Source organism: Saimiri boliviensis, chromosome 1 (assembly GCF_048565385.1).
Source record: "Saimiri boliviensis isolate mSaiBol1 chromosome 1, mSaiBol1.pri, whole genome shotgun sequence".
In the NCBI taxonomy this organism is placed as follows: domain Eukaryota; kingdom Metazoa; phylum Chordata; class Mammalia; order Primates; family Cebidae; genus Saimiri; species Saimiri boliviensis.
Window position 1 is genome coordinate 154,778,966 of NC_133449.1, and position 18,989 is coordinate 154,797,954.

The 18,989-nt window shown below is 40.0% G+C and overlaps 1 pseudogene; it reads right to left on the reverse strand.

The window, feature by feature from the left end:
• Positions 1-15,194: 15,194 nt before the first annotated feature.
• On the reverse strand, positions 15,195-16,314 carry LOC101049049 (heterogeneous nuclear ribonucleoprotein A1-like; annotated as a pseudogene).
• Positions 16,315-18,989: the final 2,675 nt, after the last annotated feature.

Consider the following 18,989-nt stretch of genomic DNA (forward strand, 5'->3'; position numbering starts at 1 on the left):
AATTTCATATGGAACCAGAAAAGAGCCCACATAGCCAAGGCAATCCTAAGCAAAAAGTACAAAACTAGAGGCATCATGCTACCTAACTTCAAACTATACTATAAGGCTACAGTAATCAAAACAGCATGGTACTGGTACCAAAACAGAGATATAGACTAATGAAACAGAACAGAGGACTCAGAAGTAATGCCACACACCTACAACCATCTGATCTTTGACAAACATGACAAAAACAAGTAATAGGGAAATGATTTCCTGTTTAATCAATGGTGTTGAGAAAACTGGCTAACCATGTGCAGAAAGCTGAAACTGGACCCATTCCTTACAAAATTATACAAAAATTAACTCCAAATGGATTAAAAATTTAAACATAAGACCTAACACCAGAAATACCCTAGAAGAAAACATAGGCAATGCCATTCAGGACATAGGCATAGGCAAAGACTTCATGACTGAAACACCAAAAGCAATGATAACAAAAGCCAAAATAGACAAATGGGATCTAGTTAAACTTAAGGGCTTCTACGCAGCAAAAGAAACAATCATTAGACTGAACCAGCAACCAACAGAAAGGGAAAATATTTTTGCAAGTTACCCATTAGACAAAGGGCTAATATCCAGAATCTACAAAGAACTATAACAAATGTACAAGAAAAAAACAAACAACTCCATCAAAAAGTGGGTGAAGGATATGAACAGGCACTTTTCAAAAGAAGACATTTATGCAGCCAACAAATATAAGAAAGAATGCTCATCCTCACTGGTCATTAGAGAATGCAAATCAAAACCACATTGAGATACCATCCCACACCAGTTAGAATGGCGATCATTAAAAAAATCTGGAGACAACAAATGCTGAAGGAGAGGTAGAGAAATAGGAAAGTTTTTACATTGTTGATGGGAGCATAAATTAGTTCAACCATTGTGGAAGACAGTGTGGTGATTTCTCAAGGATCTAGAAATAGAAATGCACTTGAGCTGGCAATCCCATTACTGGATATATATATACCCAAAAGATTATAAATCTTTCTATTATAAAGACACATGCACACATATGTTCATTGCAGCACTGTTCACAATAGCAAAGACTTGGAACCAACCCAAATGCCCATCAATGATAGACTGGACAAAGAAAATGTGGCACATTTACACCATGGAATACTATGCAGCTATAAAAAAGGATGAGTTCATGTCCTTTTCAGGGACATGGATAAAGTTGGAAACCATCATTCTCAGCAAACTGACACAAGAACAGAAAACCGAACACCACATGTTCTCACTCAGAGGTGGGTGTTGAACAGTGAGAACACATGGACACAGGGAGGTAAACATCACACACTGGGGTCTGTTGGGGTGTGGGAGACTAGGGGAGCGATAGTAGGGGTTGCGGAGATTGGAGAGGGATAATGTTAGGAGAAATACCTAATGTAAGTGAAGGCAGGATGGAGGCAGCAAATCACCATGGTATGTGTATACCTATGTAACAATCCTGCAAGATCTGCACATGTACCCCAGAACCGGTATAATAATAAAATAAAATAAAATAAAATAAAATAACAAAAAATAAAAACTCAAAAAAAGAAAATATGATAAATATACACAGGGTAATATAAGCTATTAAAAGGAAGGAAATCCTGTCCTTCGCAGAAACATGGATGGATCTGCAAGTCATTATGTTAAGTAAAATAAGCCAAGCACATAGTGACAAATATTGCATGTTCTCATTCTTATGTGGGAGCTAAAAGTGGGTCTCACAAGATAGAGAGTAGGATGGTGGCTACCAAAGGCTGGCAAGGGTAAGGAGGGCAGGGGGCATGAAGATGAAAAAAAAGAATATAAATCTATTTATTTATTTATTTATTTATTTCTCGAGACGGAGTTTCGCCCTTGTTACCCAGGCTGGAGTGCAATGGCGCAATCTCGGCTCACCGCAACCTCCGCCTCCTGGGTTCAGGCAATTCTCCTGCCTCAGCCTCCTGAGTAGCTGGGATTACAGGCACGTGCCACCATGCCCAGCTAATTTTTTGCACTTTTAGTAGAGACGGGGTTTCACCATGTTGACCAGGATGGTCTCGATCTCTCGACCTCGTGATCCACCCGCCTCGGCCTCCCAAAGTGCTGGGATTACAGGCTTGAGTCACCACGCCCGGCATAAATCTATTTATTATCAATGAGCTGTACACTTAAAAATGGTAGAGATGGTAAATTTTATATATTTTTACCACAGTTAAAAATTTTTCTAAAAGTGGAGAAGAGGGCACAGAAGTGCTCTTTCAAATAGATGCAACAAATATACAGTATTAGCAGAACATAAGGGAGTTTGATTTTTAATTGTTTAAAAATTGTTTTAACATATCACTCTTGTTTTAATATTCGGAGCTTCTGAGAAGTCATTCCCTTTTTTATGGTCTGAAAAAATAATATACTTAAAACTTCTTTAAAAAGAAAATAAGAGTGGAAGGTGATGCATTTGCCTCAGCTGTGTGGGTTTTACAGACACTGGAAGGAGGAAGTGGGGGTGAAGTCCAGGTGAGTGAAAACTTCACACATTTATTGAGCACCTCTGCTATGTGAGGATTTCTTCTGCTAAGAGGTAATCACCACCTCCACCACCAAACCAGCATTATCTCTCACCAGAACAATTGCAAGAGCCTCCTAACAGCTCTTTCAAGAATGAAAACACCCTTTTGTCCTGTATACATCTGAAATATAAATCAGCTTCCATGACTCCCCTGTTCAACTTCCCACCCCCAAGACTTCCATCATACTGAGACTAAAGTCCACAGCCCTAACCTTGACCTACTTAGCCTTTGATGAATTGCCCTGTTCCCTCTCTGCCTCTGAATTCCTATGCTGCTAATCTGCCCCTCCATCATGCCACTCCAGCCTCTCTTGCCATCCTGCTGTATTACAAACACACCAAGCACATTCCCACCCAGGGCCTTTGCATTAGCTGTTCCCTCTGCCTGGAACACCCTTCCCACTGATAGACACATGGCTGTTTTCTGCAACTCTTTCCATCTCTATTTAAATGTCATGGGAAGCCACATACATAAAATAGCACACACATATATATACCTCTCCTTCCACTGTCTCTTCTTTTATTCACCTTTATTTTTCTTCATACCTAGGTATTATATTTTTTAGTCTTGTTCTCTCTCTAGAATATAATCTCCATAAGAGCAGAGATTTTATGTTTTATTCACTGCTATATCCTATCATCTGATACATAATAGGTGCTCAGTAAATATTTGTTGGATGCAATAATTATTAAATGAATGAGTGAATGTGAGGTGCTAAGAATACAAAGATATGTTACAAATCCCTGCCATTGATGAGCTCAATATTGGGTTCATATTTATATCCTTTCTCTACTTGAAGAAATTAAAATTGATGGCAGATGTGAATTAGGCAAGGTTCTCACATCCACAGATTGAAAACGTACAAACATATTGGCACCTGAATTGTTTTTGTAAATGTCTGGTAAGTCAAATTTATCTAGCAGAAGTCATGAGAACAGCCACTTTGAAATTCTGTGTCTTCTTAAAATCCAATATGTCACCATTGTCCAGAACAAGCAACATTACTTCTCTCTGTTTGATGGTGGAAGTAACTTAACGTGTCTAGAAGTAACTTAATAACTGAGAGGTGACTTTTCTAAAGAAAAAAGAAACAATGCACCTTTAAATGCTTCTGACTGCAGGAAGGACAACAATATTTATGGTTTAACCAATGTGTAAAATACCTTACTTTATAAGCGATTCCCTGAAAAATTGGAGAACACTCAATAACCTCTCTTCCGTGAAGACAAGCAAAATAATCATTACTATTAGGAATGCAGTTTGCTCATTAAGTCAGAGTAGCATGTCATGATTGACGTCAGCAATATTTTTTTTCTCTTATGGTTTGTTTTAATGAGGGTAACATTATGGACACATTCTCTCTCACTTTAACCCTGTTGTGGAATAAAATAATTTTAAAAACAGCCTCCTGAAATAGTTTGCTGAAATATTCACAAACCACTGTACAGCAATGCCCTGCCAGCAACTAACTCAGGGATCATTTTCAAAGGTCAAGTATAAAAACATATCTAAAGATCTGAAGTCAGATCAAGTTAGTCTCTAATAGAAGTACTTCTTAGACAAACCTGAAGTAAATGGAAAGTATTACAAAGGTAGAAGCCTTAACCTTTATGAGTTGATCTTGTATGGGTTGGCAGCCCATCTTTAATATAATCAGAGAAAGGGGATGACCTGTCTGTATGAGTTCTCATCTCCCTGGGAGGGGGGCATCCACTGGAAAGCTCCTCCCATGCCAAGCCAGGCAAGTGGGGCTTTCCAGTGGGATCAGCCCTCCAGTCCTCCAAAGGCCTCCTGGTATGGAGACTGAGAGTTTGGAAGTTTCCTCTGGACCCATAATGACGAGCATCCTGCTACTAACCTGGCATCAAAGATTGGTCCAACAAGAGTTTTGTTCCATCATATGCAATGTTTCTGCCTCAGAAACAATAACCTCTCTTCTGTGAAGACAAGCAAAATAATCATTACTATTAGGAATGTAGTTTGCAGTCCGAAGCCTGAAGGGCTACTTGGAAAGACATCCTGTTTCCAAAGAATGGCACCTAGAGAGGGTTCCACTGTGTGGTCCTCATGGCTGTAACTCCTTAGAGGGGTTTCAATTCCAAAAGCCTTGGCATTAAAGTGCCACCCAAGCTAGATGGGCAATCAGGAACCCAGTAAGCATGGAGGGATGTAAGCTTTCCTTGGCCTTCAGATCCTAGCCTAAGGTGCTTCTGGCCGCATAGCTTTCTGCTGAGGGAAACACTGTGTTTCCTAGAGCTAAATAGTAGACAGCAGACCCACCAACATAAGCACAGTGCTCAATCCACCAGTGTGCACTTCAAGAAACGGAGCTACAAAGTTTTATTAGCCAAAACTTACCAAGATGTTGAGTAGTGAAGTTGAAATAGAGGAGCGGGTAGGGGAGAAGCGTCCGTGGGTAAGAGAGGATGAAAAGCTTTTGCCAACATGTCAATGAAAGATCCAAGCAGCTTGGGAACTGAACATCTCTCAGGGTCTCTTTAGTCTCAAACTAAAATGGCATTGAAAGAGCAGAGGCTATAGGAAGCACTTGATGAAGCTCAACAGTGGACAAGAGTCCAAAGAAAACCGCCCTACCCTCATGGAAAGAGGAATTTGGAATAAAATAAAGAAAATAAGATGTTAAAGGGATTCTAAATATCAGGAAAGCTAGAGGTTAGAGGTTCCTGGGGAAACTAGTGTATTATTCTGTTCTCATACTGCTATGAAGAAATACCCAAGACTGGGTAATTTATAAAGGAAAGAGATTTAATTGACTCACAGTTCTGCATGGTTGGGGAGGCCTCAGGAAACTTACAATCATGGCAGAAGGCACCTCTCCACAGGGTGGCAGGTGAGAAAGGACTGCCCAGAGATGGGGGAAGCCCCCTATAAAACCATCAGATCTCATGAGAACTAATTCAATATCACAAGAACAGGATGGGGGAAACTGCCCCCATGATTCAATTATCCTGGTCCCTCCCACAACATGTAGGGCTCATGGGAACTACAATTCAAGTTGAAATTTGGGTGTGGACACGGCCAAATTATATCAACTAGGTTAGGTCTATAATCTAATATACATTATATGCGTAATATACATTCAGCACTGTAGATTATATATACCTAATCTAATGTATAATACATATATTTTAATATTTTATACATTATACTTTAATATTATATAATATAGAAAATATTATATAGAGAAAATAGCCGGTGACTAATAGACCTTATGAACAACAGCAAATAACGTTAGAGAAAAGATGTTACAGATACTAGAGAAAATACTAAGGGAAGACTTTATAGCACCTAAAGCATTTTTATGGATATAAATAGCCCAAGAGGAGTAGTGGCCCTCACAGCTTATGATTGTAAGAGTACCAGCCACCACTAACAGCTTCCCAATGGACTATTACAGCAGCATGAAATTGATCCAAATGAGATTGGGCCCCTGGACACATAAATTCATCCCATTACAAAATGTTTACTAGAGTAATTCAGAGGCATTTGCCCTATCAGACTTCAACATCTCAGTGTAAGTGAAAAGAGGTGCTCAGCTATGGTGAATCATGGGAGTTCTGGACTCAGATAAACCTAGGTTTGGACCTTAGCTCTCTCTCTCATGAGCCGAGGGGTCCTGGACAAATTTCTTACCCTCCAAACCTGTTTTCTCATATATTTTGGTTATGTCCATCTCACAAATTGTTGTTAAGAGTTAAATGAGATAATGCAGAGTAAAGCATTTGTCACAGAGCATGTACTAGACTCAGACTAAAATGGTGTTGAAAGAAAAGAGACTCCAGGAAGTACTTGATTAAGCTGAACAGTGGACAAGAAGTCAAATGGGAAGCACCATACCCACATGGAAAGAGGAATTTTGAATACTTTACAAAGACTGAAAATTTTCTTTGGACTAATCCTGACAGGTGGGCCCTAAGTCTACATCCTATTCATCTTTTGCCTGTGAATTACCAAAAGTTGGCCAACGGAAGAGTTCAACGTGTCTTTCTCAAACCAAATTGAATTTGTGAAAGAGGCCAGACTTCAGACTTCTATCTAGCAATACTTTATCCCACTCAAATACCTACGTCTGTTGTTTTTCATTTTCAACAATAAATGGAATATTTAGGGGTTAATTTATTCCCTGATTTATTTCACATGACTAAGAATGGTGTGTGAAAACGGCTAAATTTTTTTCAACCTTACTGCTAAGTAGCTGCCATGTGCCTACAAAACATCTGTATCCCACACTGCAGGGGAAACAAAAGAAAAGAAACAAATCCATTTTTAAGAGGAAAAAGGAAATCTAAATGGGCACAAAAAGTATTAAAAGATGTGGAAGAAGTGATGTGGCTTTTACAAAGAAAAGTAACAACAATATATTGTCTTAGAGAAAATATCTCTCTAAAAGCTATCTTTTAAAAAAAGTCAGAGAAGTTTAAGGTTTACTCAAGTGTAAATGTCAATTGGAATAAGTGACACATGTGAGAAAATGGGGAGACCACTGACCTTTATCCAAAAGGCGGCTAGAAACTCTGTCTAGGAAGGGTGAAGGGCAGGAAAATTTTAGAAGGATTTTGAATGAGGGAAAGAAATCAGAATTAAGGCAAATCTAATATCCAAAAATAGTTCCACACACTGAATGCTTTTGGTTGCAAAGCCATACCCAACGTGATTAAATTTAAAAAGGCGATTCAGTAAGTGCATGCTTCAAGAGAGGTTTCACCAGGTCTCAATGCAATCCCAGGCTAGCTCTTACCACTTTTCTCAGCTGTTTTAACTTTAGAACTGGGCTTCAGTATCTGACACGTTTTTCCCTGATGGTGGCCAGAACCTTCCATGTTCACACGGAAAGAATCTGCTCATTGGGTAACTTAAACAAAATCCCAGAAGTCAGCCTTCTCTTGATTGGCATAACCTGGATTATATGCTCATCCCAGGGCCAATCACAGTAATTATGGATGTAGAATGCACTGACTGGCTTATACCCTTCAGAACCTGTGTGTGGAGCTGATAGTTAGGTTTCTTTCACCTTAACCACATGGCTTGGAATATCGTGATACATAATAAAAGTTGGACTATGAGGAACAAATGCAAGGTAAGAAACAAATAATAAATACTTCCTACACAGTGCGACTAGGTTTCTATTTGAAAAATAATCTTCATACCTGTAGTTAACCTTCTTAAGAGAATGGCAATTGAGCATTCTTGCAAACCTCACAAGCTCAGCACTAGACACATTTAGCATTTAAAGAAATGGAATCTATGAAGAAGCACCACCAACTAAACTTTGCAGAAAAAACTTTTTTTTTCAAGGACCTAGAAATAGAAATTCCATTTGACTCAGCAATCCCATTACTGGGTATTTTTCCAAAGAATTATAAATTGTCCTTTTTTTGAGACGGAGTCTTGCCCTGTCACCAGGCTGGAGTGCAGTGACCAATCTTGGCCCACTGTAACCTCCGCCTCCCGGGTTCAAGCGATTCTCCTGCCTCAGCCTCCTGAGTAGCTGGGATCACAGCTGCGTGCCACCACACCCGGCTAATTTTTTTGTATTTATTGTAGAGATGGGGTTCCACCATGGCCAGGATGGTCTCGATCTCTTGATCTCGTGATCCACCCGCCTCGGCCTCCCAAAGTGCTGGGATTACAGGCGTGAGCCACCGCGCTCGGCCCTGAAAAACCTTTCTTTTATCATGGTTGGTAGGAAAAACTTCATTAAATATTCAAAAGATGTTCACTCATTTAGACCAGTTTATAAAGTTCTTCATAATCAAGCCCCACATACCTTTCTAGGTTTATCTCAAGACACCATGCTCACTCCACACTTTTTATACAGTCAACATCTTTACCCGACTTCTCGCTGTTTCCTCCAAAACATCATGATTTTTACATGTCCATATTTTTATGTTTTTATTTTTATTTATTTATTTATTTTTGAAATGGAGTCTTGCCCTGTTGCCAGGCTGGAGTGCAGTGGCGCAATCTTGGCCCACTGCAACCTCCGCCTCCCAGGTTCAAGCGATTCTCCTGCCTCAGCCTCCCAAGTAGCTGGGACTACAAGCACACACCAGGATACCCAGCTAATTTTTGTATTTTTAGTAGAGATGGGCTTTCACCATGTTTGCCAGAATGGTCTCGATTTCTTGACCTCATGATCTGCCTGTGTCGGCCTCCCAAAGTGCTTGGATTACAGGCATGAGCCACCGCGCCCAGCCATGTCCATGCTTTTAGATTGAATTTTTGTGATTCTATTTTATTTCCATTATTAGCTTATTATTTATACTTCCTATTCTAACATTTTCAGTTGGTTCCCTAGGACTTACTACTAGTCTACCTTCCAATATTGGATTACTTCATACAACATGTAAGGACTTGACTCTTCTTACACTAACTCTTCTAATTCCTCCCTCCCATCTTTTGTGATGTTTTTAACATACACTTTACCTTTACATATATTATACACCAAAATACATTAGTAGCCTTTTTGCTTCAGGCAGTCAATTATCTTTTAGAATGATTAAAAATAATAGGATTTCTATTTATCTTCAATTTTAACCATTTTCAGAACTCTTTTATTATTTTGCTTCCGTTCAAGCTTCCTCCTGGTGTTCTATCACCTATACCTGAAGAACTTTAACCCTTTTTTGTAGCACAGTTCTGCGGATAATTTTGAAATTCTTAAATTTTACCTTCAGATTTGTTTGTTCATTTGTTTTGAGACAGAGTTTCACTCTTACTGCCCAGGCTGAAGTGCAACAGTGTGATCTTGATTCACTGCAACCTCCACCTCCCAGATTCAAGCAATTCTGCCTCAGTCGACAAAGCAGCTGGGATCACAGGTGTGCACCATGCCAAGCTAACTTTGTGTTTTTAGTACCAAAGGGGTTTCACCATGTTGGTCATGCTGGTCTCCAACTCCTGACCTCAAGTGATCCACCCACCACAGCCTCCCAAAGTGCTGGGATTACAGGTGTAAGCCACAGTGCCCAGCCTGCCTTCAGTTCTAAAAGTTATTTTCACTGGGTGTAAAATTCTGGGTGGTCATGGTTTATTTCCACTTAACGATCTCACGCTCTATTGCCTACTGATTTGCATATCTTCTGAAAGAAATCAGCTATAATTATTACCTTTAATGTATGGTATGTGTCTTTTTTTCTCTGGGTGTTTTCACTATTTTCTTCTTATTGGTTTTGAGCAGTTTAAACATGGTTTAGTTGTGTTTGTTGTTGAGTTTTTCTAGGGTTTGTTATGTTTTGGGGACTTTTGTTTGCATGTTTTTATCATCCTGCTTGGAGTGTTCTGAGCTTCCTGGATCTGTGTTTGGTGTCTTCTATTATTTTTTTATATCAGCTGTTATCTCTTCAAATATTTATTCTGCTCTATTCTTCTCTTCCTGAGATTCCAGTTATACAAATGCCAAACTGTATCATAGCTCTCGGACATTCTTTTATGTTTCTTTTCTCATTGTGTTGCAGTTTGGGCAACTCATACTGAATTATCACCAAGCTCATTGATTCTTTCTTCAGCTGTGTCAACTTTACTGGTGACCCATAAGAAAAATATTTACCTCTGATTTATGTGAAGTTTTTTTTGTTCCTAGCATTTCCATTTGACTTTTTCTTATCCTTTCCATTTCTCCTGAAATTCTACATATGTTCATATATCTTGTCCACCTTTTCCTCTAGGTTCTTTAATATTGTAAATATAATTATTTTAAAGCTCCTGACTGATCTAAGGTTCTAAAATCCTGGTCATCTCAGAGTCTGGCTCTATTGATCGCTTTTTCTTTCAGCAAGAGTTTCCTTTAACTGTTTTGTGTGTCTCATAGTCTTATTGAATCCCAGATATTGTAGATAAAGCAGTAAGAGTAACAGTACTTCTTCCTTGAAATAGGCATGCCTCTTCTTTGGTAAGGCTATTAGTACAGGGATTAATGCAGCAGAGGCTAGATGTGTGTTTACACAGTTGGACTTGATCTCCTGGGCCTCTGCCTTTCCATGTAGCAACAATGAGTCTTTACATAGTCCCTGTAAGTTATAGGGTGCTGCCCTTCCCCAGCAATTTAAAAGTTTATCTGTGTAGGAAATATGGTTCAGGGGAGGAGGGTGGGTTTTGTGTCTTTCTTTCTCACAGTGGCCAACCCCTCCCCCACACCCACATAAATGAGGATGGCTGTCTGGTCTCTTGTACTTCCCTCAATCATTCGTGTGAGGGCTTAGCAAACATCTATAGAAAACAGCCTGCAGTTGGGTACAAACTGCTGCTGTATCAGGAGGTCCCTGGGGTTTTCTTCTTTTGTGCTACCCCATACTCAGCCTAGAGAAACTCATTTAAATGTTAGTTGATTTATCTTACTCATTTATATAGCAGCCTCCCCTGCTTCCTATGTTCCATCACAGAAGAGATAGTTCACATGTTTATCTCTCCTCAGAGCAACCTCTCCCTTCTCAGAATTCAGGCTGTTTGCTTGTTCTGTGACCTCAGCTCTCTAATGCAGGCATCCCCAAACTACGGGCCCGCGGGCCGCATGCGGCCCCCTGAGGTCATTTGTCCGGCCCCGCACTGCACTTCAGGAAGGGGCACCTCTTTCATTGGTGGTCAGTGAGAGGAGCACAGTATGTGGCGGCCCTCCAACGGTCTAAGGGACAGTGAACTGGCTCCCTGTGTAAAAAGTTTGGGGACGCCTGCTCTAATGGGTCTAAAAACAGGATTTTACAGTTTCACTGGCTTTTCTCATTGTTAGAATGGGAGTGATGCTCACTCCAGCTTTCTGCATCCTAAGTGGAAGCATAACTCCTTGTCTTAGGCTGTGTGGGCTGCTATAACAAAACATCATAAGTTAGATGGCTTATAAATAAAAGAAATTCATTTCTCACAGTTCTGGAGCTGGGAAGTCCTAGATCAAAGCACCAGGAGATTCAGTGTATGGTGAGAATCTGCTTTCTGGTTCATAGACAGCACCTTCCAACTGTGTCCTCACATGGTGAAAGAGCAAGGGACCTGTTGGGCCTCATTTATAAGGGCACTAATCCCATTAATAAGATCTTCCCTTATTACCTAGTCAATTCCCAAAGACCCCCTTTTTAATATCATCACTTTGGGGGTTGGAAATTCAACATACAAATTTTAAGGGTTCACAAACATTCAGCCTATAGTACTCCTCTATGCTTTTATACATTAACAACAATAAGAGCTATTATTTACTGCATACTTATTATGTGCCTGGGATAGTGCTATGGGATTTGCATGGATTGCTCATTTAATCCTCACCATTATTACATTCATTTTCTAGGTTAGGAAACCAAGATACAGAGCAGTTAAGTTATTTACCCAAGGTCTCACAGCTGCTAAGTAGTAGGAACTGAATACAAACCCAGACAGTCTGGCTCAAGAGCAGCAATATGATTCTATAATGTTGCCTCTGTTCCTTGGGAGCAGGAAGCAGTCTTTATTCTCGTATCTATCCTTCCAGAGTCGATCACATTGCCTCATTTGAAGAAAACCTTCTGCCAGTAATGGTTTAAAGAGGGAATTAGGCTGGGCTCAGTGGTTCATGCCTGTAATCCCAGCACTTTGGGAGGCAGAGGCAGGCAGATGATGATGTCAGGAGTTCAAGACCAGCCTGGCCAATATGGTGAAACCCCGTCTCTACTAAAAATACAAAAACTAGCCTGGTGTGGTGGCATGCACCTGTAGTCCCAGCTACTTGGGAGGCTGAGGCAGAAGAATTGCTTGAACCTGGGAGGCAGAGGTTACAGTGAGCCAGGATCACACCACTGCACTCCAGCTTGCTCAGCAGAGTAAGACTCTGTCTAAAATAATAATAATAATAATAATAATAATAATAATTAATTGCCTTTCTCTTGCCCCTGAAAGTCAAAGGATTTGGAAGCAGAGATCTGGTAATGGGCCCACCCAGTTTTGTCTCTTCCCATCTTCCAGTATCACACACAGGAACTGTGTCATCATACATGATGCAAAAACTTTTCTATTTTTTTTCTTGTTTGTCCTTTTTTTTTCTGTTTGACAGATACCTGTTAGACAGAAATTTTCTTATATCTTGAACAATCTCCTTCTTGTACTTAACAAGCCAATTCATGACAAGAAAGCAATGTTTGATGACTTTTCTGCCAATTGATACCTGCTTGATTGAGAGAAAATACGGTCCATATTACATATGATTTTTTTCTAAACTTCCACCACAGAGACTGGAAGTTTAGACATTGCTCTAACAAGCTATGGTTTTACAGTGTGTGTTTTTACCTTCTTCTCATTGCGATTAAGCAATAAAACCTTAAAGGGCAAAATCTATAAATTGTACTTTTCTGTACCTGTCACAAAGCTCTACAAATACCTGTTGAATGAAGAAATGGAAAAGATTAACTTCAACCGCTCCAGTGCCGCAGTCCAAATAAACCATCTCAGAGTGACATTCTTCCATTGAATGCTGGAAGTTTTTAGGAGACATATAATTCAAAGGCTTGGCACCCAACTGTTTCAGGGATAAGTCAGATTTATCCCAGATAAATGAATGTCACTGTTAAATCTTTGTACTAGATATTCTCCTTCTGATTCTTCAATCTGAAAGGCTCCTGGACTTGGGAAATAGAAACATTAAATTCTTGTCCAAATTTTGCCATATTTTAGCCTCAGGAAATTAAAACATAGGGATAATGATATTTTAGATGCTGACTTGTTGTACAAATTGAATGAGCAAACAAGTGCAAAACACCTCCATAATTATAAAGTATTATACATATGCATGTATTTTTACTATAGTCATTTCCACTTGGGTTAGTGCATTTTAATCCTATTCTTAATAATAGAATAACAAATACAATTTTTATTTAAGGCTTACAAGGATCTAGGCTATAATCTAACGTTACCCTCATAAAATTCCTACATGGCAGATACCATCATTAGCTCCATTATGTAAGGAAACTCTGAGACTCAGCAAGTTTAAAGGGCTGGATTAAGGTCACAGAGAGTAAATTATAGGGTTTGGATTCAAACCCAGGCATCTACTCCAGAGCCCTGCTCTTAAGCACAGCACTCTTTTGCTTTCCAAAGAGAAGGCAGACATTTTGTCCAAATTCAGTTATGAGGAAACTGGTTGGAGAAATTATGGGCCATCAGATGGGTTCTGCACTTGACTCTCATCTCTGCACTATTCCCACATGATTTCCTCTACTCTTACTGCTTCATTCATCATCTGTATGTGAACAGTATCCAAACCTCTGTCTTCCTGACCTCTAATTCCATCCATGCACCCACCATTCAGGCATTCATTCAGCAAAAACCCATTGAGCATCTATCTACATGTCAGCCCTGAGCTAGATGTTGGATAGAGCATAAGATAAACAAGGGATCTGATCTCATGAAGTTTGTTCCATACTGGGAGGCAAAAAGCAATGAACAAATTAATTAATTCACTAAGATACAATAATTTCACAATAGTATTTCATTATATGAATATATCATCATTCATTTAACCAGTGACCTATTGGATGGCCATTTAGGTACTTTCTCAACTTTTGCAACTATAAACAGTGCTACAGTGAATAACTGTTTACACATACCAACATATAAATGTTAAAGTAAACTGTAAGTTAAAACTTAGAGATGAAGCTCCTAAGTCAAAGGTCGTGATGTTTTAAATTTTGATAGAAATTAACAAATTGTCCACCATAAAAATTATGCCAAAGCATGATCCCACCAAAAATATATAAAAATTCCTAATTCTCCACATCCTCTCTTCCATAAATGTGAACTTGACATGTCACATACCAACTCTATAACCCTAGACAAAATGAATTAACCTCTCTAAGCTGCTGTGTGCTCTGCAGTTGGAATGGAGAGGAAAGAAAAGACTCAAAAAGCACTTCAGAAGTTGAATCAATCAGACTGTCTGCTCATTTGGCTAGAGCGGGCGAAAGGAAAGGGAAAGTCAACGTTAAAGTGCTCTGCAACTAAAAAGATAATAATGTCCCTAGCTAGGCTCCAAAAAGCAGAATGAGCAGCAATTTTTGAGGGAACAGTGATAGTAATACATTGGATTTTTGACACGTTGATTAAGAGGGGACCATGCATCTGGAAAGAACTGAAAGGCAGATAGTGAGAAGAAAAGATCCAGCAGGAGGATGACAAAGGTCTTTTTGCCCTATAGTGTGCTTAGCACCATTCTAGGAGCGTTATAGTTGCACCATAGCCAGGGACATTCAGAAGCAAACTAAGAGGTGAAAGAAACAGGATTTGATCATTTATGTCACAAACCTAAAGGCAAAGCAATTCTACTAATACCTGTGTTTGCATCTACTCCCCTACCTACTATTGTAACACCCTTAATGTTATCTTTACTTCTTTTTATTTTTTTATTTCATTTTTTTAAAAAAATACATTTATTCAGTGCCACGATCAGACTATTATATTTAGCTATCAACAGCATGGATGCAAAAAAAAAAAAAGAAAAGAAAAAGAAAATGAAAAAAGTCTACATTAAAACCCTTTGTTGGAATGCTTTACACTTTCCACAGAACAGAAACTAAAATAACCTGTTATACAATTAGTCACAAATACAGTCCTTGAGTTTTTTGCCCATACACGTGAGTATTTGTCTAAATCATGTCTTCTTTGTAGCAGCTAGGCCCTGCCACCACTGTGCTTGGCTGAGTTCACAAATCTGTTGTAACCTGTAGCTTCCCTGTCACTTCTCTGGCTCTCCTCTCCTGCTAAGCTTTGTTTCCTCATTAAAATCTTCCACCACTGCCATGGCTACTGCTGCTACTGGAACCGCCATAGCCACCTTGGTTTCGTGGTTTGGCAAAGTATTGGCCGCCTCCACCACAGGGCCCAGAGCTTCTGCCTCCAAAGTTTCCTCCCTTAGTGGGTCCAAAATTTGAAGACTGATTGTTGTAACTGCCAAAATCATTGTAGCTTCCACCACCTTCAAAATTGCCTCCATCATTACCAAATCCATTATAGCCATCCCCACAGCCACCATATCCACCACCACCACAGCTGCCACCAAAGCCACCACGACCACTGAAGTTTCCTCCACGACCAAAGTTGTCATTCCCACCAAAACTACCTCCACGACCACCACCAAAGTTTCCAGAACCACTTCGACCTCTCTGGCTGGATGAAGCACTCGCCATCTCTTGCTTTGACAGACAGGGCTTTCCTAACTTCACAGTTGTGGCCATTCACAGTATGGTATTTCTGAATGACAATCTTATCCATGGAGTCATGGTCATCAAAGGTTTCAAAGGCAAAGCCCCTTTTCTTGCCACTGCCTCTGTCAGTCATGATTTCAATCACTTCAATTTTTCCATACTGTTCAAAATAATATCTTAGGTGATGTTCTTCAGTGTCTTCTTTAATGCCACCAAAGAATATTTTTTTTCACAGTTAAGTGGGCACCTGGTCTTTGAGAATCTTCTCTTGAGACAGCTCTCTTTGGTTCCACAACTCTTCCATCCACTTTGTGTGGCCTTGCATTCATGGCTGCGTCCACCTCCTCCACAGATGCATACGTGACGAACCCAAAGCCCCTGGAGCACTTGGTGTTTGGACCTCTCATTACCACACAGTCTGTGAGCGTTCCCCATTGCTCAAAATGGCTCCTCAGGCTCTCATCGGTTGTTTCAAAGCTCAACCCTCCAATGAAGAGCTTCCTCAGCTGTTCCGGCTCTTTATGAGACTCTGACTTAGACATGATCACAGGGAGAAGAGAGACTTTAATGATGCTTCTTCGGCAGCATCCACGGGCAGACTATTTTTAATATTTATTTTTATTGATACATAGTAGTTGTATAGGTTTTGGTGGTACGTGTGATAATTTGATATGTTCATATAATCAAATCAGGGTAACTGGCATCACCTTAAATATTTATCTTTTCTTTATGCTATACTTTCTTTTCCTATCATTATTTAAGTACTTAGGTCCCCATGATGCAACTCTCTATAGGTGTTTGAATAGCTTACAGTCCATCTTCCTTTTAAACCAGAAGAGAACAATTTTACATGAAATTGCTTCCTATGCCACAGGAGCAAGCAACCTGCACTCTGAAGTAATTGTCAAGTCACCAGGTGTTCCATTTACTATTGCTATTGTAACAAAACACCCAGAGCTTAGTTTCTTAAAACAACCACATTTATTTTTCTTCCAAGTCAGCAATTTGTGTAGCTAGCGTTCAGTGGGAGCAACTGGTCTCTGCTCTACTTCCTGTCAGCTGGCATGGCTTGAAGGCTGGGGGCTGGAATCATCTACAGGGTCCCCCATTGGCATGTTTAGCAGTTGAGGCAATGCTAGCTCTCATCCGATGCCTCAGCTGGGGCCACAGATTTCTATGTGGCTGCCTGGCATCCTCACAGCCTGATGCCTGGGTTTCAAAGGTGAGCATCTCAAAAGAGAGAGAGCCTGATGGAAACTGTATTGCCTTTTCTAACATTGGCTTGATTGAAAGTCAAGTCACTTTTGCCATGTTCTATTCATTACAAGTGAAGGGAAGGGGAATTAGATCCCATCTTTTAATAAGAGGCATGTCAAATAATTCGCTGACATGTTTTAAAACCACCATACCAACCACTTTCCCTAGCCTGTGGAGGAACAGGAGCATCTCAGCTCTCATGGTCAAAACTGGCAGCTTTAGAGATAGCAAAGCTGCCTTGATGCCCAGTGTCAACTTAACTACATTCTTTAAGGAACTCCTCTGGAAATCCAGGGAGCTGGCTCTGTCGTCCCTGCCCAGTGTAACCCTTCCCTCTTCCAAGATCACAGCACTCGCACTGTCATCATGACACCACCTCAGTCACTCTTTCATATTTTAATTCTTATCAATATAAGAGTTAAACTTTGTATTTCTGGCCTCCTCATCTAAGTCATAGGCTCCTAGAAAATACTAAGCTTGTACTATTCCTGTCATTTCTGAGTACCCTTCACAGTATTTTAAACAGTACTATACTCATACATTGCGAAATGGGAAAAAGAAGAAATGAAGTTTTTTCTTAATTTCCAAAACCTAAAAATAGAAATCCACTCTAATTTTTACACTATATGTACTATAAAATACACATACACACATTCTATGAATTATTCTGCAAATTATGTGAAATATCAGGTTCTCAGACACCTCCTGAAATACCGTCTAGGATACAACCATCCTATTTTTTCCTGCAATTTGACAAATACTGCCTTATTTAGGTCTCGCAATAAATCTATAAGGATGGTCCTATTACATTATCCCTGCTTCTCCCATGATAAAAATGAAGGCAAGAGTGAGATATCCCCAGGTTCACACCAGTCAGTAAATGGAAGAGCTGAAGCCCAAATCTGTGTCTGCCTGAATCCAATCCAGGGACCCCATCAAGGAAGACCCTCAAGTCCAGAGAGAAGCAGAGACTTGCCCAAGATTAGGATTTGAGCATCCTAGTTCCCAATTTAAAGTTCTTCTCAAATTAATAAGGGAAAATTCTTTCATCACTAAGTTCAAAGTTACCGTCTGTTCTCCCCCAACCTGTAATTTCAGGCCATATCTTTTATTCTTTTTCCTCTCAGGCCTGAATTCAAATAAGTGGGGAAGGGGAAAAGGGCGAAAAAAAAATCATAGAAAGAGGGAGTTCTGATAATACAACATCCTGCCATATGAAAAGGTCATGGTGGTCTGTTTCAATCTATAATAGGTTGCAATTTGAGCAACCCCAGCCATGAAATACTGGGCAATTTTCTGACCTTTTTAGCTGTGGCTGCAAGTGCTTTGATTTTTAGGACATCCTATATCTATATTGGAAACTAACTAAAAAGAAAGGAAAAAGTGTTTCTAGATACTCCTCTGCTCTCATGATATAAAATATAACCTGCAAGCTGTGTGGCAGACATTAGCTGTTGCTGAGTTTTTGTGCTTTGTGTTGTTCTGGCCGCCAAATGTCTGAACATCTGAATGAATGTCCCATCTTAGGAATGCTGGAGGGACAGGGTTCATCTCTCACCATGAAAACTAAAAAGGCAGGGCACTCCTATCGCAGCATCCTCATAGCTAGAGCATGAGACCTGGGCTTGATCAATCAGACACCTCCATCTTAGACTTTGAGCAAGGGCCTAGTGATACAAATAAGCAGGAACAGAAGATAATCTATTCCAGAAGAATAATGGTGGCAGCAGAAGCTTCCAGTTTTCAAAGGCAGCAAATCAGAGACAGCATCCCCTGCCCAGTGCCAGTGGCAATACAAGCCATGGCATCAGCATTCCATGGTGGAGACAGCTATGTCTTCTCAGACTGGGGGTTAGCATGCTCTTGGCTGTGGTGGCAGCTGCTGCCCATAATCCCTTGTTTCTGTCCATATTCTGAGCCTACATCCCTAGCCTTCTCAGTGATTCTGTCAGCAAATCAATATCACTTTAATAAA